The following is a 25,666-nucleotide window of genomic DNA, read 5'->3' on the forward strand; positions in this document are numbered from 1 at the left end:
AATATATATGATATGGCTGACAATAATAACAAACTACTAATAATTTAAAATATTTAATAATACATGAATAATCACAAATTATAAAACAAGACCGGTCTTAATAATTTAAACATCTAAGGTACCAAGTATACCTCCGGTCGGAGCGGCTCTCACTCGGTTTACTGTCCTATGTTGGATTGTCATGTTCAAAGGAACTTTGATACTAAGTGACTGTTCATTGGTAACCATCTAATATACGGGCTCTATTAGCAGTTACATTTGATCTAGTTTGACTTATATATATTCAGTCATTTGCCTACAGAGCTAGTTCATACACTTCTGTGCACAGAATATGCTCAAGTCCACCTCCTTTTAATGGAAAGCATTTAAACTTGGTACCTTAGATGTTTAAATTATTAAGACCGGTCTTGTTTTATAATTTGTGATTATTCATGTATTATTAAATATTTTAAATTATTAGTAGTTTGTTATTATTGTCAGCCATATCATATATATATTTTTATTATAGCGCAAGAGTTTAAAATTGGAGTTTTGTGGTTAATTGCATTGGGGTGGTCCAGTGCAATGTGATTGACCTGCTAACCCCAGGTCATCAAACTTTCTGCAGCTGATTTTGATACTATCCAAAAGGACTTTTTGAAAGCACATGTTATTAGCGCCTGGTTAAAAGGTTTTGTTTTTTTTACAGACGTTCGGACCCAGGTCCTGGACTATGTGACCACCTCAGGATTAAAATAGATTTTTCTGACACAAAAATTTTCTTCGGTTTAGGCCTTGCTGATGACCATAATTTACAGATTTACACACTATAACACTTATGTTACATAGTTAGTGAGGTTGAAAAGAGGCAAAACGCCCATCTGGTTCAAACTGTATTCTGCGTTACGCTGTTCCTATTATAATGCACATGCTGAAGTGATGGTTTAGTACCAATTGACAACTATGATTCTTACCACTCCTAGATATTAATGACACTATGTTAAATGCTATAGCCCTGGATACTTTTTCCCGTTAGAAATTTGTCCAATCCGTTTTTAAATACATTTACAGAGACCGCCATTATTACCTCCTCCGGCAGGGAGTTCCAAATCTTTATTGCCCTTTCCGTGAAGAACCCTTTCCTACGTTGTGTGCGGCATTTTCTCTCCTCTATCCTCAGCGAGTGCCCACGTGTCCTATACAGAGTTCTTTTAATAAACAAATCCCCTGCTAATTTCTTCTAATGACCCTTTATATATTTGAAGATATTAATAACGTCTCCTCTTAGGCACCTCTTTTCTAGTGTATACATATTTAACCTAGTAAGCCTTTCCTCGTAGTCCAGTGTCTCTAACCCATTAATCAATTTAGTAGCTCGCCTTTGAACTCTTTCTAGTTCCCCGATATCTTTTTTATAATATGGTGCCCAAAACTGAACAAATTATTCCAGGTGCGGACCTACCAACGATTTGTACAGAGGCAGGATTACATCCTCGTCCCTTGTCTCAATGTTCAAGCACTTTACTTGCCTTCTTTACTGCATTTTAACATTGTGTACTGTTATTAAGCCTATTATCTATGAGCACCCCTAAATCTTTTTCCACCACAGTTACCCCTATATTTTCCCCATTTAGAGTGCAGGATGCAAGTGTGTTTTTTGTCCCAAAATGCATAACTCTGCATTTTTCTATATTAAACCTCATTCCCCATTTAGACGCCCAGGTTTCGAGCTTAAATAAGTCATTCTGTAGAGACTCCACGTCGCTTTCAGAATTAATTACCTTACACAGTTTAGTATCATCTGCAAAGATTGACACTGTGCTTTCCAGGCCTATTCCTAGATCATTGATAAATATATTTAACAGTAGCGGGACAAGTACAGACCCTTGTAGTATTCCGCTGACTACTGGTGCCCAGCTGGAGAACGTGATGTTACGTTGACCACTACTCTTTGTACCCTGTTATCCAGCCAATTACTTATCCATGTACAAATAGTATTTCCTAAGCCAAGTTCCCTTAATTTGATGATCAGTCTCCTGTGAGGCATGTCATAATCCTTTTCACATTAGCTAAAGTATATATTGCTAGAAATTGGTGGCTCCATTGGCCCCTTTTATTGCTACATGGATTGGACTAGTTAATACTACTGTTTTCCATGAGCACTTTATTTATATGACATGGAAGTGCCTGCTACAGTTTGGTCCTGTTGGCAGTCCACCAGCTATGCACTGGATCTAGACACTTTCCCTGAATGTCGTTGCTGCTCCTGCCCCATGGGTGTTCACTTCACTAAGTCTGTATTTTATTATATTTAGTCTATTAATTGCCATTTCCATGTCTATTTTACATACTTAATAGAGGTCTTCTCTACTTTTGTGTGCATTTCAGTTTCAGTGTGCATCTACTTGTGTTTAATGAGTTGGTTTTTCTTCCATTTTTTTTGTTCTGTTTTTATTTTTTTTCTGTACTACATTTAAAATGTCATTAAATATACGTCATTAAAAAGAAATTGTTTAAAATCAAAGAGTTTTGAAAAATTTGGTTTGCAATAGACATAATGGTAAGGATTAGATGTAGCACTACAGTCTGCACTGATCTATTCTTCACATTGCGAATATTAGACTTCAGGGTGACCACACAAGATTATTACCAAAGAGCAAGTTTTAGTATAGGACAGAAAAGGAGAGCACAAGCTGTTGCCTTACCTCAGAAGGGGAACTTTCTTCCTGTAACAGACGTCTATGTTCCGCTTGGTGAAATAATTCAATGCCTGTGAGGGAAAAACTGTCTGTTACAAACTATACACAGGCTTTACACAGCTTAACCAATGTTACCATCTAAATGAACTGCAGAGCTGATAAAACAGTAGTACAGAACAGCACATTTCTGGGAAACATGTGCCCAATTGCTGCTGCTAGTAATGATGTCTCTTATTAACTTGCAATTATAGCCTGCCAATCTGTTATTTGTTTTGTACAGGAAATATCTGAGCAATGACTTTTTTTATTTTTAAATGAACACTACTGATTATGTTTAAGTATAGAATGTCTGCGTCAGCGGGATGCGGTTACATTGCCTACAGCCGGAATCCCACCTAACGGGTTATTCCCACTCGTGGGTGTCCATGACACCCATAGAGTGGGAACAGAACCTGTGTCAAGCGCAGTGGCCACTGAGCCACTGCGTTCGGTATGCTGACTGCCGGGATCTCGGCCGCCGGCATAGCATACCTAACGCGTATCAGCACGCACAAAATATCTACACTTGGTGCAACTAATACATAAGTGCTGCAACTGCACTCACCATACATGCTTTAAAAGGTATACATATATTCACATACTAACAGAGAAATGGTGCATTGTCGACATTACGGTCCTCTCAGGGGACCTTTGTCAAGACTTTAGAGCATGCAGCCAGACCAAAACAAACTGACTGGCATGCCCGGTCTTGATAAAGGTCCTGTTATGTGAATATATTTGCACCTTTTCAAACAAGTCTGGTGAGTGCACCCTTTCCCGGAAATTATAATAAAATATATATATATATATATATATATATATATATATATATATATATATATTTATATATATATATATATATATATATATATATATATATCAGACAAGAACGAGGCGGCACTCTGAGACTTTGCAACAAATGTGTATTCAGAAAAAGTGCAATCAACGTTTCGGGGACCAGTTCCACTTCTTCAGGATAAAGTGACAGTGCAAATACAAGTGTTTAAATAACATCCCCAGTACACTTGTAAACAGTGGATCATCAGAGTACAGGGGCAATAGCTCAGGTATATATCTATCTATATATATATATATATATATATATATATATATATATAGATAGATATATATATATATAGATAGATACCTAGATATATAGATAGATATCTAGATATATAGATATATAGAGAGAGAGCGAGAGAGAGAGAGAGCGAGAGAGAGAGCGAGAGAGAGAGAGAGCGAGAGAGAGAGAGAGCGAGAGAGAGAGAGCGAGAGAGAGATGTTATACATACACAGATAGAGAGACAGTCAGATGTGTCCTCATACATCTAACCTCAATACACCACACAGCAGAAGATGCCTGGCGCGAGTGAGCTGACAGGTCCAGTAATGCAATTATCACGCACCAGGAGACTGTGCCAAATAATTTGATATGAGGCACTTGTATTTCTGTGTGCGGGTGGTATTCATGTGACCGGCAGTCGGGAGACCGACGGTCACATGACCTCCACCAACATCCCGCCCCCTCACTATCCAGACGGTCGGCATGCCGACCAACAGGTACTATTACCATTTGTGGGTGTCCACGACACCCATAGAGTGGGAATAGAATCTGTGGCGACCGTAGGTCGCCACCGAGTCCGCAGCGTGACGAGCTTAGCGAGCCCGCAACTGGCTGGCTGCACTCGCCTCGGCGTCGGTATGCTGCCAGGATCCCGGCATCAGTATGCTGGGTCAGCCATAACACAAACCCTGTGTGCGACTCGGTCTGTATATGAAGCACAAAGTAATTTGACATGGAAAAAAGCTGCAGCTGGTACATTGCAGCACTTTGTATGCAGATTTAGAGACTCCGTAGCACACAGATATACAAGTGTCACAAATCAAATAAATCAGCACAGTCTCCTGGTGCGTCCTAGCTGCATGACGCCCTGACTAAAGTGCACTCCAGCAAAAGAGAGACACAAAACGATGCCCGATGCTAGCTGCCTCTCACGGGACCTTGTGTGCCAAGAAGGGCTGTTTGGCATGATTGAAGCAAAGATGTATGAGGACACATATGTAAATATAAATACAGATGTGCACTTATACATCTTTGCATGAGATGCGTTCATATCGCAGGCAAAGATTCCCAGTACACCGTGGCATTTGCGGGTGTGCGCATATGCACGCACCCGCAAACAAATCCAGAGAACTGGTGTGGGTACGCAGGCAGCGGGAGTAAGACACTCCCGCTGCCTCACATATGGTGGGGGAATCTGCCGCAGTCTAAGGGCACCGATAGCAGGCAGGTATGCTCCTGCTACCCGTGGCTTAGTCTGGTTTTCTCTGCGCCGTTCACAGGTGTGTAAACAAATGTCTGCAATGGCAAGATGTGAGGACACATGTGAATAATAGTGTGTGTGTGTGTGTGTGTGTGTGTGTGTGTGTGTGTGTGTGTGTGTGTGTGTATATATATATATATATATATATATATATACACATACACACACACACACACACATAGTTGACATATTATAGGGGCCACTAGGCTACTTTATTCAAAGTATATGTCGAAGTCTTGTTTAGAAAGGTGAAGGTTTGCAGAACCTATTGAAATGCATGAAATCATAGGTAAAGGCCGTAATCTGTTGGACTTTGAACAGCGGTGCGAGTATTAGTAAAATGGCTGCACTGGGGAATTATTTGAGGGTAGTGCTGTTAAAATAAGATTTTACTCACCGGTAAATCTATTTCTCGTAGTCCGTAGTGGATGCTGGGACTCCGTAAGGACCATGGGGATTAGCGGCTCCGCAGGAGACTGGGCACAACTAAAGAAAGCTTTAGGACTACCTGGTGTGCACTGGCTCCTCCCACTAAGACCCTCCTCCAGACCTCAGTTAGGATACTGAGCCCGGAAGAGCTGACACAATAAGGAAGGATTTTGAATCCCGGGTAAGACTCATACCAGCCACACCAATCACACCGTATAACTCGTGATACTATACCCAGTTAACAGCATGATAACAACTGAGCCTCTCAACAGATGGCTCAACAATAACCCTTTAGTTAGGCAATAACTATATACAAGTATTGCAGACAATCCGCACTTGGGATGGGCGCCCAGCATCCACTACGGACTACGAGAAATAGATTTACCGGTGAGTAAAATCTTATTTTCTCTAACGTCCTAAGTGGATGCTGGGACTCCGTAAGGACCATGGGGATTATACCAAAGCTCCCAAACGGGCGGGAGAGTGCGGATGACTCTGCAGCACCGAATGAGCAAACTCTAGGTCCTCCTCAGCCAGGGTATCAAACTCGTAGACTCTTGCAAGAGTGTTTTAACCCGACCAAGTAACAGCTCGGCAAATTTGTAAAGCCGAGACCCCTCGGGCAGCCGCCCAAGAAGAGCCCACTTTCCTCGTGGAATGGGCTTTCACAGATTTAGGGTGCGGCATTCCAGCCGCAGAATGTGCAAGTTGAATCGTGCTACAGATCCAGCGAGCAATAGTCTGCTTAGAAGCAGGAGCACCCAGCTTGTTGGGTGCATACAGGATAAATAGCGAGTCAGTTTTCCTGACTCCAGCCGTCCTGGAAACATATACTTTTCAGGGCCCTGACTACGTCCAGAAAACTAGGAATCCTCCAAGTCCCAAGTAGCCGCAGGCACCACAATAGGTTGGTTCACATGAAAAACTGATACCACCTTAGGAAGGAATAGGGAACGAGTCCTCAATTCCGCCTTATCCATATAGAATACAGATAAGGGCATTTGTATGACAAAGCCGCCAATTCTGATACACGCCTGGCCAACGCCAGGGCCCACAGCATGACCACTTTCCACGTGAGGTATTGTAGCTCCACGGATTTAAGTGGCTCAACTCAATGCGACTTCAGGAAATCCAACACTACGTTGAGATCCCACGGTGCCACTGGAGGCACAAGCGGGGGTTGACTATGCAGCACTCCCTTAACAAAAGTCTGAACTTCAGGTAGTGAAGCCAGTTCTATTTTGGAAGAAAATCGATAGAGCCGAAATCTGGACCTTAATGGAACCCAATTTTAGGCCCATAGTCACCTCTGACTTGTAGGAAGAGCAGAAAACGACCTAGCTGAAATTCCTCCTTTGGGGCCATACTGGCCTCACAGCACGCAACATATTTCCGCCATATGCGGTGATAATGGTTTGCGTTCACTTCTTTCCTAGCTTTAAATAGCGTAGGGATAACTTCCTCCGGAATGCCCTTTTCCTTCAGGATCCGGCGTTCAACCGCCATGCCGTCAAACGCAGCCGCGGTACGTCTTGGAACAGACAGGCCCCCTGCTGCAGCAGGTCCTGTCTGAGCGGCAGAGGCCATGGGTCCTCTGAGATCATTTCTTGGAGTTCTGGGTACCAAGCTCTTCTTGGCCACCCGGAACAATGAGTATAGTTCTTACTCCTCTAATTCTTATTATTCTCATTACCCTGGGTATGAGAGGCAGAGAAGGGAACACATACACCGACTGGTACACCCACGGTGTTACCAGAGCGTCCACAGCTATCGCCTGAGGGTCCCTTGACCTGGCGCAATATCTTTGTAGCTTTTTGTTGAGGCGGGACGCCATCCTGTCCACCTGTGGCCTTTCCCCACGGTCTACAATCATTTGGAAGACTTCTGGATGAAGTCCCCACTCTCTCGGGTGGAGGTTGTGTCTGCTGAGAAAGTCTGCTTCTCAGTTGTCCACTCCGGGAATGAACACTGCTGACAGTGCTAACACATGATCTGACGTCCATCGGAGAATCCTTGTGGCTTCTGCCATCGCCATCCTGCTTCTTGTGCCGCCCTGTCGGTTTACATGAGCTACCGCCGTGATGTTGTCTGACTGGATCAGCACCGGCCGGTGTTGAAGCAGGGGTCTAGCCTGACTTAAGGGAATTGCAAATGGCCCAAAGTTCCAGAACATTTATGTGTAGGGAAGTCTCCTGACTTTTCCATAGGCCTTGGAAGTTTCTTCCCTGTGTCACTGCCCCCCAGCCTTGAAGGCTGGCATCCGTGGTCACCAGGACCCAGTCCTGTATGCCGAATCTGCGGCCCCCTAGAAGATGTGCAGTCACCACCCACAGCGACACCCTGGCCCTTGGAGACAGGGTTATCTGCCGATGCATCTGAGAATGCGACCCGGACCACTTGTCCAACAGATCCTACTGGAAGATCCTTGCATGGGACTTGGCGAATGGAAATTCTTCGTAAGAAGCTACCATCTTTCCCAAGGTTCGCGTGCATAGATGCACCGATACCTGTATTTGTATTAGGAGGTCTCCATCTAGAGACGCCAACTCCTTGGACTTCTCCTCCGGGAGAAACTCTTTTTATCCTGTTCTGTGTCCAGAACCATACCCAGGAACAGTAGACGCGTCGTAGGAACCAGCTGTGACTTTGGAATATTCAGAATCCAGCCGTGCTGTTGTAGCACTTCCCGAGATAGTGCTACTCCGACGAACAACTGCTCCCTGGACCTCGCCTTTATAAGGAGATCGTCCAAGTACTGGATAAGTACTTCGGCCATTACCTTGGTAAATACCCTCGGTGCCGGGGACAGACCAACGGCAACGTCTGGAATTGGTAATGACAATCCTGTACCACAATTTTGAGGTACACCTGGTGACGAGGGTAAATAGGGACATGCAGGTAAGTATCCTTGATGTCCAGTGATACCCTGAAATTTTCCAGGCTTGCAATAATCGCCCTGAGCGATTCCATTTTGAACTTGAACCTTCGTATATAAGTGTTCAAGGATTTAAATTTTAGAATGGGTCTCACCGAACCGTCTGGTTTCGGTACCACAACATTTTGGAATAGTAACCCCGGCCTTGTTGAAAGAGGGGTACCTTGATTTCACCTGCTGGATGAATTGCCGCCAGTACTACCTTTCTCCGAGGGCAGCAGGCAAGGCTGATGTGAGGCAACGGCGAGGGGGAGTCGTCTCGAACTCCGGCCTGTATCCCTGTGATACTACTTGCAGAACCTAGGGATCCACCTGTGGGCAAGCCCACTGATCCCTGCAGTTCCCGAGACGCGCCCCCACCGCACCTGTCTCCACCTGTGGAGCCCCAGCGTCATGCGGTGGACTCAGAGGAAGCGAGGGAAGATATTTGATCCTGGAACTGGCTGACTGGTGCAGCTTTTCCCTTCTTCCCTTGTCTCTGTGCAGAAAGGAAGCGCCTTTGACCCACTTGCTTTTCTGAAGCCGAAAGGACTGTACCTGAAAATACGGTGCTTTCTTTAGGCTTTTGTGAGGAAACCTGAGGTAAAAAATTTTCTTCCCAGCTGTTGCTGTGGATACGAGGTCCCAGAGACCATCCCCAAACAATTCCTCACCCTTATAAGGCAGAATCTCCATGTGCCTTTGAAATGCAGCATCACCTGTCCACTGCCGGGTTTCTACTACCCTCCTGGCAGAATGGACATTGCATTAATTCTGGATGCCAGCCGGCAAATATCCCTCTGTGCATCCTTTATTTATAAGACAACGTCTTAAATATGCTCAATGTTAGCAAATATTATCCCTGTCTTAGCGTATTAATATTATCTGACAGGGTGTCAGACCACGCTGCAGCAGCACTATTTATGCTGAGCCAATTGCAGGTTTCAGTATATAACCTGAGTGTGTAAATACAGACTTCAGGATCGCCTCCTGCTTTTTATCAGCATGTTCCTTCAAGGTGGCGTATCCTAAGACGGCAGTGCCACCTTTTGACAAACGTGTGAGCGCCTTATCCACCCTAAGGGATATCTCCCAACGTGACCTATCCTCTGGCGGGAAAGGGTACGCCATCAGTAACTTTTTAGAAATAACCAGTTTCTTATCGGGGGAAACCACGCTTCTTTACACACTTCATTCATTCATCTGATGGGGGAACAAAACAGTGGCTGTTTTTTCTCCCCAAAAATAAAACCCCTTTTATGTGGTACTTGGGTTTATGTCAGAAAATGCGTAACACATTTTTCATTGCCGAGATCATGTAACGGATGTTCCTAGTGGATTGTGTATATGTCTCAACCTCGTCGACACTGGAGTCAGACTCCGTGTCGACATCTGTGTCTGCCATCTGAGGTAACGGGCGTTGTTTTGAGACCCTGCTGGCCTTTGAGACGCCTGGGCAGACGCGGGCTGAGAAGCCGGCTGTCCCACAGCTGTTACGTCATCCAGCCTTTTATGTAAGGAGTTGACACTGTCGGTTAATACCTTCCACCTATCCATCCACTCTGGTGTCGGCCCCACAGGGGGCGACATCCCATTTATCTGCCTCTGCTCCGCCTCCACGTAACCTTCCTCATCCAACATGTCGACACAGCCGTACCGACACACCGCACACACACAGGGAATGCTCTGACTGAGGACAGGACCCCACAAAGTCCTTTGGGGAGACCGAGAGAGAGTATGCCAGCACACACCAGAGCGCTATATAATGCAGGGATTAACACTATAACTGAGTGATTTTTCCCCAAATAGCTGCTTGTATACATATATTGCGCCTTAATTTAGTGCCCCCCCCCCCCTCTCTTTTTAACCCTTTGAGCCTGAAAACTACAGGGGAGAGCCTGGGGAGCTGTCTTCCAGCTGCACTGTGAAGAGAAAATGGCGCCAGTGTGCTGAGGGAGAAGCCCCGCCCCCTTTTCGGCTGACTTTCTCCCGCTTTTTCTGTGATACTGGCAGGGGTAATTTTACATCTATATAGCCTCTGGGACTATATATGATGTATATTTTGCCAGCCAAGGTGTTATTTATTGCCCTCAGGGCGCCCCCCCCCAGCGCCCTGCACCCATCAGTGACCGAAGTGTGAGGTGTACATGAGGAGCAATGGCGCACAGCTGCAGTGCTGTGCGCTACCTTGGTGAAGACCGAAGTCTTCTGCTGCCGATTTTCCGGACCTTCTTCGTGCTTCTGGCTCTGTAAGGGGGACGGCGGCGCGGCTCCGGGAACGAACACCAAGGTCGGGTCCTGCGGTCGATCCCTCTGGAGCTAATGGTGTCCAGTAGCCAAAGAAGCCCAAACTACCACCTGTTAGGTAGGTTCGCTTCTTCTCCCCTTAGTCCCTCGCTGCAGTGAGTCTGTTGCCAGCAGATCTCACTGAAAATAAAAAACCTAAATATACTTTCTTTCTAGGTGCTCAGGAGAGCACCTAGTGTGCATCCAGCTCAGCCGGGCACAGAAATCTAACTGAGGTCTGGAGGAGGGTCTTAGTGGGAGGAGCCAGTGCACACCAGGTAGTCCTAAAGCTTTCTTTAGTTGTGCCCAGTCTCCTGCGGAGCCGCTAATCCCCATGGTCCTTACGGAGTCCCAGCATCCACTTAGGACGTTAGAGAAAAAGTGTACACAGAGTGGACCAACAGACAAAAAAGCCAGGCAATATACATCAAACTATGAATAATCTGAATCCGGGACCAATTCATATGGCCTCTCGACAAGCAGTACTCTGCGCATTACATTATATGGGCAACAGAATCAGATATACACATAAAGATGGCAAAGTAATAACATCAAGCATGAAAAACTTTTTGTAGCTAAGCTCATCCTATTGTATATATATGTTCCCACAGTGAACTGTAGATGTGTGGCACATCCTGATAATTACAGATGCATCCTTCCTGGTCTAGTCTCTGTACGTTATGAGTCACTTTACACAGGGCTCATGAGAGCTGCCAGCTCCCGTGCAACTGGCCTGCACTAGCTGTGCTGTTTTTACAGAAAATTAATTGTATTCGCAATACGATGCTAATAAGATGAACAACCAAACTATACTGATTAATAGGATATGCGGCATGTGTATGTTCTGTGTGCGACTTCAGCTGTATCTGTAAACGTAATGCTACATTACAGTCTTCCACACTGACACTAACATAGCATGTCATATACAGATACAACTGCTGTCACACACAGAACATTCTACTCGCAGGACTGTTAAACATGACTGGAGCAACAACCACAGAGGACACATCTGTACATGTGCTCAACATTTTTTTTCAAAATCATACAAGAGACTTATGGATGCCAACATTATTTCTTAATAGTAAAATGACAATAAAACAAGCAATACATTTGTAACAAAAAAGGTTAAAACAAACATAAAGCAGTGGGTTTCCTTGCTAAAGAGGGCAGGCACTGAGTGGCCACACACACACAGTTTTGGATGTGGGGAAGTCATGTGGTGGGTGGGGTCTACTGATCAAATAAAAACATATAACTCTACAGGTAAGATAATTATGCAAGCTGAATCAGTGAGTCATATACTGAATTTTATATAATGTTAGTTGTCTTTAATAATCTTAACACCATGACATCATGAGCAAGTGCTGTAAAGCAATATCTGTTTAAGAAAGCTTACAAAGATGATGATGTGAAATTCAAGGACCCTGGAGAGCCTTAATACTGAACATGAACTACTGTTGCTAAGTGACCAGGCGCTGAAAACTTGTTGGTGGAGGTGGGGGGAGGAGTTAAAATAACTTTGTACTAAAGTATCTATATGGATTAAAAGTGTGTATGTTTTTCTTCTTTAATCATAAAAGGTACAGAACAGCTTTAGTAATTAAGGGGTTATTCAAGATTGAATATGAAAAAGTTACAGAAATGCTTTTCTTAAGTGGTTTAAAGAGGAATAAATACACGCCATAAAAATTCTCTACCTACTCAGCCCAGTAAGCCCAGACATAATGACAGAGATGACGTGATAAGCTGGACATACCAAGGTATGTGACCATGTCAAAATGATAAAAAATATCCAAATTGTTTGCTTACTACCATTTTTTTTACAGCTTAGAGTGTGTTCCTTCTCCCACAAGCTCAATACGACTAAGGTGGTTACTATATGCCCGTGAAAAAATAAGACACACAAGAAATGTATATCATTTATCTCAAAATGCTGTCAAGTATAAGGGAATTCACTTTCTACCATAATTTTATAGACTGATGCCAAAAGACAAACCTCTACAATGAGTTAAATCAATCATACGCCACAGCAATTAAACAACATCTACTAGAACTGACAACATTTCATAATGAAGAAAATAAGCGAATTGCAAGTAAAGTACAATGTATCAAAATAAAAAAAGCTTCTCTTACAAAGACAATATTCAGAATACAAGTGCTGCTCAAATAGGATTTTGATCTCCAATAAAAAAAATTCAATTATAGCTGCAGATCTATGTTTGAGTACAAGAGCAATTGAACTTCATGTACTTGTTACATTTCTAAATATAAGTTGGTTGGCATGACAACAAAGATTGATGGATCTCTTTAAAGTACTGTACATTTAATTGTCAGCATTTCGCAACGAGTCAGAGAAGTGCTGTGTGAAAGGTCCAGTCGTCATGGATACTGTAGGCTATTTAAAATAAAACATACAAAAAAGTACAAAAAAGGAACACAAACATACAAAATAATTGTGCAGTTTGCAAAGAAAATTGCTAGCTTATAAATAACCGTTTGCATCATATGCTAGAGTCTAAACAGCAAAAAAAAAAATGCAAATCCTAAAGCTATAAAAAACGTATGCAAAAGGAACACACATTTAGGGACAGATTCTAATAACTATGGGTTGACTCGGTCTGTGTGGACCTCATTAAAGTACCCTCAGCTATTTAAACGGTTGGTATTTAGGTTGCCGGCTGTTGGGTTCCCGGCGCACAGTATACCGGCGCCGGAATCCCGACACCCGGCATACCGACACCTTTTCTTCCTCTTGGGGCTACACGACCCCCCCAGGAGGGAGAATAGATAGCGTGGTGCGCGCAGCATGCCACCGAGCCCGCAAGGGGCTCATTTGCGCTCACCAAGCTGTTGGTTTGCCGGTGGTCGAGATTCCGGCGCCGGTTTGCTGGCTGCTGGGAGCCCGCCCGCCGGCATACCATACTACAGCCATTTTAAACAGAGACCCACAAGCATCAGTTAATGCTGGTTTCTGCTCGCACTCTCTAGTAGTATGAGTAGAAATGAGCATGAAGTACTGCCTTGGAACGGATTATGGGTCTCTACTTTAATAGCCCTGGGCACCTTACACGGGGGAACAAACCGTGCAGGACAACCCGTGGATAACAAACTCGAAACAGGAATTCTAGAAAAGAGAACATAAATTGTCCTAAATTAGAGGTAAATTAACTTCACACACAGATTAAAAAAGTTGCGGAACTATCTTTTATTTAGAGCCAAAAAGTTTAATAAATCTGGAGCATAAGTGGCATTACAGTATTTGTTTTTTATAATAAATCATCAAGTTGAATTTATCACCAGGTTAAGAAAGTTGTACTGCACTTTGTGTTCTATGTTTTTGTAGATTTACACCATACCGTATGTACACAGCATGGAGGACGAGATTAGGTAAATACTTATCATTCATCTGGTCTGAGTCTGATGCAGACAATAGTTAACAAGATCGTGAATTCACTAAAAAGTCTGCAATTGTGCGCATATGTAAAGTTCCAACTTTCACAGGATGAGTGCAGTTCTACTCCTAGAGCATATACGGACAGGTTACGTCAGGCATACGCAAGATACACTTATTCCCATGTTGTACATAATCACTATTCTGTGTCAATAAAATAAACAAATCCTTTTAAACACAGTAGCTATACACTGAAGTGTCAAAACTCATGGGATAGCAAAATATAAAATGTATTGGTAGGTGGCAGCAACATACTGTGATGTCTGGGAAATGTCCAGACCTGCATCAAATGTAATCTGTCATCTCTTGAGTCAGTTTGAACAACGGCTAGGCTGCTCATGGCAAGGGGATGTGTATTATCGCAGTTTGAACAGGGAATGATAATGGGCGCCCGATGGAATGGACATTCCATTTTCGGAGTTGTGCACACAGTCAGCATTCCTCAATCTAAGGTGTCACGCGTGTACTGAGAATACCTCATGGAAGGCATTACCACCCACCACAGACATCGCAGTGGCTGACCAAAGATGCTTAATGATCATGACCGGCAGCATCTTGACAGAATTTTCCGTTGTAACAGAAAGGCACTGGCTCAAATTACATCCACACTTAATGCAGGAAGTACCAGATGTATATCCAGCAGGTCAGTGCAGCGTTCTTTAGCTTCCATGGGATATGGGAGCAGAAGACCTAGTCAACATTACGAAAACGGACACAGCACCTCACCTGGGCTTGCAATGTCACTAATTGGACCCTGGAGGATTTGTACATTGTGACATGGTCCGATGAGTCATGGATACAGTTGTTTTGAGCTGATGGTAGGGTTTGGATGTGGTATAAACCACATGAGGCCATGGACACCAGTTGTCAACAAGGCACCGTGCAGGCTGGTGCTGGTTCTATAAAGTTGTGGGGTGTGTTCACATGGGATCAGTATGAGAGATGTGTGTGGCACATCCTGATAATGAGTATGCACAAGATATCCCAGCGTTCTAAATACTGACGCCGGAATCCCGCTGATTAAAAACCTGACTTGTGAGTAATCGGTGGTGTCCCCTTTCCCCACCCTCCCTACACGCAGCCTAACCCTAACTTAACCCTTAGTGCCTAACCCTAACCACCCTCTGGAGGTGCCTAAACCTAACCCCCCGGCCCTGCTGCCTAAACCTAACCCCCCCTCCCCCCACCTCATAGCCCAACTCTTGGAGGGGGTGCCTAACCCTAACCCCCCTGGAATGCAGCCTAAATCTAACCTACCCCCGCAGGTTTCCTCTTTAGAACAGCAGTGTCTCTCTGTTTGGAATCCCAGCTGTCGGAATTCCGGTGCCGGGATGGTACACCCATTCTTGATGCCAGCATCTGCATTCAGAATGGTGTTGGGATTTCAGCGTCCGTATTCTGACTGCTGGTATCCCGCCAGCCGGGATCTTGACTGCTTCCCGTTCACGTGACATGGGTTGGGCACACTGGTCCGCCTGAGCAAGTAATTGACCAGTAGCAACTAAGTTGCATTGCTTGATGACCATTTGCAGCCCTTCATGGACTTCATGTACCATAAATACGATGGAATATGCCAGCAAAATAATGTAGTGCGTCATTGGTCCCACGTTGTCCAGAATTGGTGCGAGAAGCATTCTGGAGTTTCGACAAATGATTTGGCCACCACGTTAGACTGACATGAACTCAATCGAACATTTATGGGACGTGGTGGAGTGGTCCATTGGCACTAAAGATCCTGCACTTGCAAATATCAGGGAGCTGTGGGACGCTATCCATACAGCAGGGGTCAACATCTCTGTAGAGGTCTTTCGTTCACTTGTGGAATCAATGCCACGTCGAGATGCTGCACTTTACCGGGCTAAATGGGGTCCTATATGATACTAGTCACCTATTCCATGACTTTTGGTACCTCAGTGTAACTGTCCTTCTGATATAAGAATTTTTCCTAGGGCTGGTGACAGACATCATCTGCATGTATTTGCACCATCTTACTAGCAATCAGCTGAACTCTGCTCAACCAATCTCTGACCTGATTCCCTGCACATGACACCTGTGACCTATCAGCAGCCAGCATGGCCTATATAAATCTCCCTGACCATGGTCCTTTACCGGGCACAACTGATGCTGTAGTCTGCTTACTAGCTTCCTGTGTGCAACTGTTCCGTTTGGCTCCATCTGCTGCTGTGTTACTCCCAGCGTAAGTCATTAGTAACTGGGCACTCTCCAGAATTTCCAGCATGCTCCTGTGACAGTCTTAGCACCAGCCACTATTACAGGGCATTCTTGAAAGCTTCCAGTGTACTCTCAGCATCAGTCATTGCAGTTTGCTACTCATCAGTTTCCAGTATACTGTATGCTCCTGTGTAAACCCTTTATACAGGAGTGTCCTCAGAACCATCATTATCTCCTGTGTTGCAGCTATTTGCGGTCATATCAACAAGTATTCTCAGAGACTCCATGCTAGGTGTGCTCTAGGCACTCACCGCAGTCCCCTATCCTCATCACCAATCCCTATTGGTTATCGGTGACTGTATTATCGTGCCAAGTCTGATCTCTACCTGTGTGCCAGTATCAATAAAAAAAAAAGTTCCATTTCATCTATGAGGAGAAATCTCAAACCTCCAAATTTTCTACACATGGGCTGAAACCATACAGAGTCCTGGTGTCCTGTGCAGAGTCCAGAACACTCAGATTCTGGCAGATTTGACTATTTAGACTCTCACTGGGTGATTTGTTTTGGATTTACCTATTTTTTGCTGTTTCAATATTTTTAAATGTGTGCTTAAAAGGTAACATTGTAGACTTGTATGTACTTCAACTTTGATAATTCAGGGCCATCCGGATACAGTATACACTGCGGCAGTATCACAAAAGATGGCACTGATCAACAGTGTGTGGCTGGGGGGGATTCTCCCCACACAAGGAACAAAAAGGAGGTGTCCACACATAGAAGCTGCCCTTTGCATGGAGCCCAAGCGAGGCTGCTGGTGGACACAGTCCCAATCTAGTTATCTTTTTACTTAATACATACATAAAATCAAGTTTTATTTTGAAACTCTTACAACTATAGGATTACCAGCTCTGCTCTAGCTATACTGGGGCTGGTTTTCAATATAACAGGGCCCTCTGGTATTAGAATGTAAGAAAATCCATACTGTCTAGCGCTTGGGTTGGTGGACGATTACCTTCATATAATCTAAAGGTATATCTTTTGGTCCCATTTCTTCTGTTACCAACATTACAGCGCAATTCATGGTATATTTTACCTTCAGATCTTTAAGTACAACATGCATTATGCCACATTCGGATGTATACTTTGTTATATAATTCCACACTTTGTTTTTTTAGCAAAAATGGAGTAGTAAACCAAAGGAGGAATTTCACTTGCCAGCGAAGGGGGCCAATTGCCATTGCCGTGGTGTTTAAATCATACTTACCGACTTTTGGGCTACTCTCTCCGGGAGAGAGCAGCCGGTCGGCTCAGTAGGGCAGGCGGGAAGTGTGGTGATGTGCTGAGGTGGGCAGGCCAGAGGCGAAACGGGGGCGTGGCTGATGGACGCATCATGTAAGCCACGCCCCACGCTGTGTAATGCCACTATTACCGGCATTATACAGCAGGGGGCGTGGCTATGATGACGCGACTCAACAAGAATCGCGTCATCGCCTGCCCGGACCGCCCACTTTACTCGCTAAGTGGGCGACCGGGCAGGGGGTGACCCTCTTCCGGGGGGCCGGAGGGTCACCCGAATTTCGGAAGCCTCCCGCCCATTCCGGGAGGGTAGGCAAGTATGGTTTAAATGCTGGCAATATGAAGACTGACTAGCACCCTTCACCCGGCCGATTCGCACCCCTAGTCACTCAAAAAATGTTTGCTACGCTATGGGGCAGCAAACACTTTTGAGAGAGATACAGCCACCATAAGGAGCGGCGGGTGTCATGAGAATTCGTCCGGGAGAACAAGTCGCCAGCAATTGAATTCCCTCTCGGCTTTTGTTTCACCCAGTCTTTTTTTTCCTTTTCTAGTGTCCAGAATAGAGTTTGCTTTGTATATTTATCATAAAACTTCACTCTAGTAAGGCTTGCACCAGAATGAGCTATTTGTCCTCTTATTAGAGTCTCAATTGTATGTTGTTCATCAGTTGTGTAGCAAACTTGGAATGGAGAATACAGTGTTGGACAATGATTTGTACAATAGCTAGGCAGCAGTATTACTGGACACTGCAAAACACTATGTAAAAAGGACGTGTTGGATACACTGTGCTAATGTCATATTGTCCACAAATACACTCTGCATGCACAAAAGACTATTTATTACAACTGATTTCTAGAATACCTGTCAACAAACAAGCATTCATTTACATAAGCAGTTCCTTGTGTAGGAAAAAGAAAACGTTTCAATTCTTACAACGTATCCATGGAAATGTATCACAAATATTTTCCAGTATGGGTGCAAAGGAAGTGGTGCTGCAAGGCACTTTAGTTTTTACCACTGAATGTGAGACACCTAAGTTCGACATCTGAAATAGGTAGACATGAACAAAAGGTCGACATGGAAAAAGGTCGACATGAGTTTGTTTGTTTTGGTGTCGTTTTCTTTGTACAGTGACCGGGAACCCCAATTGATGCACGGTGTCCCCTCGCATGGCTCGTTTTACTCGCCTTGCTTCGGGCAAGGTGTCTCGCTCCGTTACCGCTGCGCTCGGCACAGGTTACTGTTCCCAATTGTAGTCCACGTGGATCGTAAAGTATGAAAAAGTTTTAAAAAAAAAGGGAAAACAGTCAAAAACTCATGTCAACCTTTACCCATGTCAACCTATTGCAGGTGTAGACCTATTGCAGGTGTCGACCTAAGGTGTGTCGACCTTTTTGGTGTCGACCTGGAGTCCGGCTACCCAACAAAGTTACCTTAAAACTTTACAAGCTCTCTTGAGCTTTCTATACATACATATATACACACATACATACATACTCATATTAAATCAGGTTTGTTTTACATACTCAAAGCCATAGGAAACAATTTTGCTCCCTTCTGTCTATAAGGCAATATACAAAATCACATCCCACACATACAAGCCATACAACAATAAGAAAGCTTACCAGATAATCAGCTTTAACAATACTATTGTCACCAATGAATAGCTACTTAGCTGAACCAACAGTTATGGGAATGCAGCCTATCATTTCACTAAGAAACTTTCACATTACTTACCCAATGTGAAAATTAGCTCACTGTAAACGACCCTGTAACCAACTACAACTATATGTACAGTTGATTACAAGTTTCTGTAAGAACGTTTTAGCAGCTAGTGGGTTGAAAACAGCTGTTGGTTCTTAAGTCCATGCCCAACATTTAACCATTGTTTATATAGCTCTACTTTACATATATTTACAGAGAAATAAAAGGTATAGGACTTTGAGAAGAGATCTAGCAGTATGTAAGTAGCAGTATTTAATGAGAGTTGCAGAGTATGTTCAACTTCATTAAAGATAATAGTATAACCATTTCAAATTGTTAGATATTTATCTGGTTACTTCAGGTAGTTCAAACCTTTCTCTCAGAAGTTAGAATATGATCTATCAAAAACTTGATAACCATATAGAGAAAGAGACACCAATTAAATTTAATTGACCCTTGAAGAGGGACTCATTGTACAGAAATGTTATTCTACAGCAGCTCCACAGAATATGGCACGGTCACCAAGATCGATCAGCTTTTAAGTCAAATAGGTGTTTTTCTCAAAAGCCATATAGATAATTACCACATACTGTATAACAGGTTCTTTAACCGACAACCCCAGAATATATTTTTTTTTGTTTAAATGCAGTAGGTTGTAGGGAACATACATCTCTAGTACTTACGATCTCTTCATATACTGGTAAAAGTTCATCAGAATAACTGTACTGCATTTTATATTCTAAAAAAAATGCTTTAAAAAGTTTTACAGTACACAAAAAAAAAAAAAAACCTTACATGGATGTCATCACTTTTACAAATTTAGTGTATGTATGTATGTATGTATGTATGTACAGTATGTATGCTTTCAGTAAACAGATCCTGGTATAGGAAGATTCTTTGCTAGGTCTAAATTTCCTGCAGAAGCCACTAGACTGTTTGTTGTACTAAAATCAAGTCAATTTGGAGGTTCTTTTTAGAAAACAAACTGCAGCCCGTTAAAACTAAAAGTAACTATTTTCCTTTCATTTAAAATAGCTAGTAAAACTGGCAGCCTAGGGTATCGGAGGAGCCTAAATATATTTTTCATAAATAAATTTACGAGTTTATTCATGCCTAAATATTTTAACTGGCTTTCGTGGTGACATTTCAAAAACAAAAAATATATGCAGGTATGAATTGTGTGCATATGTCTATAGAGGGGAGACAATCAGGGCACACATGGGTGCTTGCGGACACCAAAATAATTCACCTCCATTACAACTGGGAGATCAGTGCAGGCTAACCGCTTCAATGCTGGTTGTATTTATGGTCCATCAAGCACTCTGGAAACTGTAAGTATGTACTGACCTCTCATTTGTTACAGAGATCAATGATCTAAAATCTCACAGCTTGCTAAGGGCACAATACAAGCTCACATGAGTATCTGTCCTTAGAGACGTTGAGAAAAGCAGAACACTGACTACAGGAACAAAAAGTAGGAAGCCATGTAATTACACTGCCACCAATGTCCCCTCAGACCAAATTGGACCCAGGTCACTGTGCCTGCTGGCCCAAATCCATTGCGTTGTACAGATGAAATCATGTTATATTTGTTTTATCAAACCAAGCAATAAGTTTTAACACTTGATGACCACATCTGTGTCTGTTCTACTATTGTAAAATTAAAAATTATGGAATACAATAAGGGGGCAAATCCAAAATGTGCAGTTGTGATACGCAGAAGTGTAATTCTCAGAAAAATACAGACCAGCAACACCGCTCATTGGGGGTGATTCAGACCTGATCGTAGATTTACTAAATTTAGCACAGCTACGATCATCCACACTGACATGCGGGGGGGATGCCCAGCACAGGGCTAGTCAGGCCCGGCCCCACCGCACAAGTACAAAAGCATCGCACAGCAGCGATGCTTTTGTACTTGAAGAGTAACTCCCAGCCAGCGCAGCTCCTGTGTGCTGGCCGGGAGTTACTCGTCGTTGTGATGGTTGCAGCTGCTGCGTGCGACGTCATGCAGACGCTGCGGTCCACCCCCTGCATGGTCTGGCCACATCTGCGTTAGCCAGACCGCACCCACAAAACAGCGGGCAAACACTGCTGTGCCGCCCCCTCCCGCCCAGCCTGTCAATCAGGCAGAGGCGATCGCTGTGCTACGACAGCAGGCGGATGTCTGGCATGCGCACTTCTGACCTGATCGCTGCAATGAACAGCAGCATGTGATCAGGTCAGAATGACCCCCATTATACTGGGCGCCCCTAGGGGGCTGTCTGATGTTGCAATATGCTGCAATTACAAGAGTTCACACATGCCATTCTGACAACACATTGAAAGGACTGTGGATAACAGAACTGCCCCGTAAGTGAGCACCCAAGATTGGTTTGTTCTGAGATCTGCTGTATAACGGCATCTGTCCAGTTTACTATAGATGTGCTTGGATTCTGGGATGTTACACTGCTTCTTTGAAAACTATTTTTTAATCACATCTCTGTAATACAAAACCAAGCAATGTGTGTGTAACCTCTGCTCATTGCTGCTGGAGACCAGGGGCGTAGGGAGGGTGGAACAAGTGGCGCTCAAGCTCCAGGCGCTGCTGGGGACAGAAGGCACCGTCTCACTGCACAGTTGAGAGCCGGGATCTCAGGCAGGGGTAGAAGGAGATGACTAGAAGAGAGGGAAGGGGTGGCCACCACGCTGCCTGCATGTTCCATGTCACTGATTGCAGTGCAGAGATTCCAGTGCAGTGCAGTGCAGTGCGGTGTGTTGTTAGGGAAGAGGGGATGTTTGGAGGCTTGTCAGAAGAAGCTTCCTGGCTGTCAGGGATCTGCATTCAGTGATCTGGAACATGCAGGCCGTGTGGTGGCCAACCCTTCCCTTTCCTCAGTCCTTTCCTTCTACCCACGGAGGTCCAGCCCGTCAGTCACATAGAAGCTCCGCCCCTCCAGGCTGGAACGAGGAGCTGCTGCCCTACTGGGGAGAATTAATAAGAATTTACTCACCGGTAATTCTATTTCTCATAGTCCATAGTGGATGCTGGGGACTCCGTAAGGACCATGGGGATTAGCGGCTCCGCAGGAGACTGGGCACAACTATAAAGAAAGCTTTTAGACTACTGGTGTGCACTGGCTCCTCCCACTAAGACCCTCCTCCAGACCTCAGTTAGGATACTGTGCCCGGAAGAGCTGACACAATTAGGAAGGATTTTGAATCCCGGGTAAGACTCATACCAGCCACACCGTATAACTCGTGATACAATACCCAGTTAACAGCATGATAACAACTGAGCCTCTCAACAGATAGCTCAACAATAACCCTTTAGTTAAGCAATAACTATATACAAGTATTGCAGACAATCCGCACTTGGGATGGGCGCCCAGCATCCACTACGGACTACGAGAAATAGAATTACCGGTGAGTAAATTCTTATTTTCTCTGACGTCCTAGTGGATGCTGGGGACTCCGTAAGGACCATGGGGATTATACCAAAGCTCCCAAACGGGCGGGAGAGTGCGGATGACTCTGCAGCACCGAATGAGAGAACTCAAGGTCCTCCTCAGCCAGGGTATCAAATTTGTAGAATTTTGCAAACGTGTTTGCCCCTGACCAAGTTGCAGCTCGGCAAAGTTGAAGAGCCGAGACCCCTCGGGCAGCCGCCCAAGAAGAGCCCCTTTCCACGTGGAATGGGCTTTCACTGATTTAGGATGCGGCAGTCCAGCCGCAGAATGTGCAAGCTGAATCGTACTACAGATCCAGCGAGCAATAGTCTGCTTAGAAGCAGGTGCACCCAACTTGTTGGGCGCATACAGGATAAAGAGCGAGTCAGTCTTCCTGACTCTAGCTGTCCTGGAAACATAAATTTTTAGGGCCCTGACTACATCCAACAACTTGGAAGCCTCCAAGTCATTTGTAGCCGCAGGCACCACGATAGGTTGGTTCAGATGAAAAGCTGATACCACTTTGGGGAGAAACTGGGGACGAGTCCTCAATTCTGCCCTATCCATATGGAAAATCAGATAAGGGCTTTTACATGACAAAGCCGCCAATTCTGAAACACGCCTGGCCGAAGCCAAGGCCAACAACATGACCACTTTCCACGTGAGATATTTCAAATCCACGGTTTTCAGTGGCTCAAACCAATGTGACTTAAGGAAATCCAACACCACGTTGAGATCCCAAGGTGCCACTGGAGGCACAAAAGGGGGCTGAATATGCAGCACTCCCTTAACAAAAGTCTGAACTCCAGGCAGTGAAGCCAATTCTCTCTGGAAGAAAATAGATAGAGCCGAAATCTGGACCTTAATGGAACCCAATTTAAGGCCCATAGTCACCCCTGACTGTAGGAAGTGCAGGAACCGGCCCAGCTGAAATTCTTCCGTTGGAGCCTTCCTGGCCTCACACCACGCAACATATTTTCGCCATATGCGGTGATTATGGTTTGCGGTTACTTCTTTCCTAGCTTTAATCAGCGTAGGAATGACTTCCTCCGGAATGCCCTTTTCCTTCAGGATCCGGTGTTCAACCGCCATGCCGTCAAACGCAGCCGCGGTAAGTCTTGGAACAGACAGGGCCCCTGCTGCAGCAGGTCTTGTCTGAGCGGTAGAGGCCATGGGTCCTCTGACATCATTTCTTGAAGTTCCGGATACCACGCTCTTCTTGGCCAATCCGGAACAATGAGTATAGTTCTTACTCCTCTTCTCCTTATTATCCTCAGTACCTTTGGTATGAGAGGAAGAGGAGGGAACACATAAACCGATCGGTACACCCACGGTGTTACCAGAGCGTCCACAGCTATCGCCTGCGGGTCTCTCGACCTGGCGCAATATTTTTCTAGCTTTTTGTTTAGGCGGGACGCCATCATGTCCACCTGTGGTTTTTCCCACTGGTTTACAATCATTTGAAAGACTTCTGGATGAAGTCCCCACTCTCCCGGGTGGAGGTCGTGCCTGCTGAGGAAGTCTGCTTCCCAGTTGTCCACTCCCGGAATGAACACTGCTGACAGTGCTAACACGTGATTTTCCGCCCATCGGAGAATCCTTGTGGCTTCTGCCATCGCCGTCCTGCTTCTCGTGCCGCCCTGTCGATTTACATGGGCGACCGCCGTGATGTTGTCTGACTGGATCAGTACCGGCTGGTTTTGAAGCAGGGGTTTTGCCTGACTTAGGGCATTGTAAATGGCCCTTAGTTCCAGAATATTTATGTGCAGGGAAGTCTCCTGACTTGACCATAGTCCTTGGAAGTTTCTTCCGTGTGACTGCTCCCCAGCCTCGAAGGCTGGCATCCGTGGTCACCAGGACCCAGTCCTGTATGCCGAATCTGCGGCCCTCTTGAAGATGAGCACTCTGCAGCCACCACAGCAGAGACACCTTTGTCCTCGGAGACAGGGTTATCAGATAATGCATCTGAAGATGCGATCCGGACCACTTGTCCAACAGGTCCCACTGAAAGGTTCTTGCATGAAACCTGCCGAATGGAATCGCTTCGTAGGAAGCTACCATTTTTCCCAGGATCCGCGTGCAGTGATGCACCGACACCTGTTTTGGTTTTAGGAGGCCTCTGACTAGAGATGACAGCTCCTTGGCCTTTTCCTCCGGGAGAAACACTTTTCTCTGTTCTGTGTCCAGAACCATCCCTAGGAACAGCAGGCGTGTCGTAGGGACCAGCTGTGACTTTGGAATGTTTAGAATCCAGCCGTGCTGTTGAAGCACTTCCCGAGATAGTGCTACCCCTACCAACAACTGCTCTCTGGACCTCGCCTTTATCAGGAGATCGTCCAAGTACGGGATAATTAAAACTCCCTTCCTTCGAAGGAGTATCATCATTTCCGCCATTACCTTGGTAAAGACCCTCGGAGCCGTGGAGAGACCGAACGGCAAAGTCTGGAATTGGTAATGACAATCTTGTACCACAAACCTGAGGTACTCCTGGTGAGGATGGTAAATGGGGACATGTAGGTAAGCATCCTTGATGTCCAGCGATACCATGTAATCCCCCTCGTCCAGGCTTGCAATAACCGCCCTGAGCGATTCCATCTTGAACTTGATTTTTTTTTATATATGTGTTCAAGGATTTCAAATTTAAAATGGGTCTCACCGAACCGTCCGGTTTCGGTACCACAAACATTGTGGAATAGTAACCCCTTCCTTGTTGAAGTAGGGGCACCTTTACTATCACTTGTTGTGAATACAGCTTTTGAATTGCCTGTAACACTGCCTCCCTGCCTGAGGGAGTGGTTGGCAAGGCAGATTTGAGGAAACGGCGGGGGGGAGACGTCTCGAATTCCAGTTTTTACCCCTGAGATACTACTTGAAGGATCCAGGGATCCACCCGTGAGCGAGCCCACTGATTGCTGAAATTTTTGAGACGGGCCCCCACCGT

At 44.9% G+C, this 25,666-nt stretch overlaps 1 protein-coding gene across 6 annotated transcripts in view; it reads right to left on the reverse strand.

The window, feature by feature from the left end:
* The window catches only part of LPP (LIM domain containing preferred translocation partner in lipoma), an 870,847-nt gene that overhangs the window by 597,269 nt on the left and 247,912 nt on the right, over positions 1-25,666 (reverse strand). For 4 of the 6 annotated variants that reach the window (XM_063916488.1, XM_063916489.1, XM_063916492.1 and 1 more), the window contains one exon: positions 2,685-2,749. The exons of the other annotated variants lie outside the window; for them this stretch is intronic. The gene's annotated coding sequence lies outside the window, so the exon portion shown is untranslated. The remainder of the gene's footprint in view (positions 1-2,684; positions 2,750-25,666) is intronic. 6 annotated transcript variants of the gene reach the window in all.

Source organism: Pseudophryne corroboree, chromosome 4, assembly GCF_028390025.1.
Source record: "Pseudophryne corroboree isolate aPseCor3 chromosome 4, aPseCor3.hap2, whole genome shotgun sequence".
Taxonomy (NCBI): Eukaryota; Metazoa; Chordata; class Amphibia; order Anura; family Myobatrachidae; genus Pseudophryne; species Pseudophryne corroboree.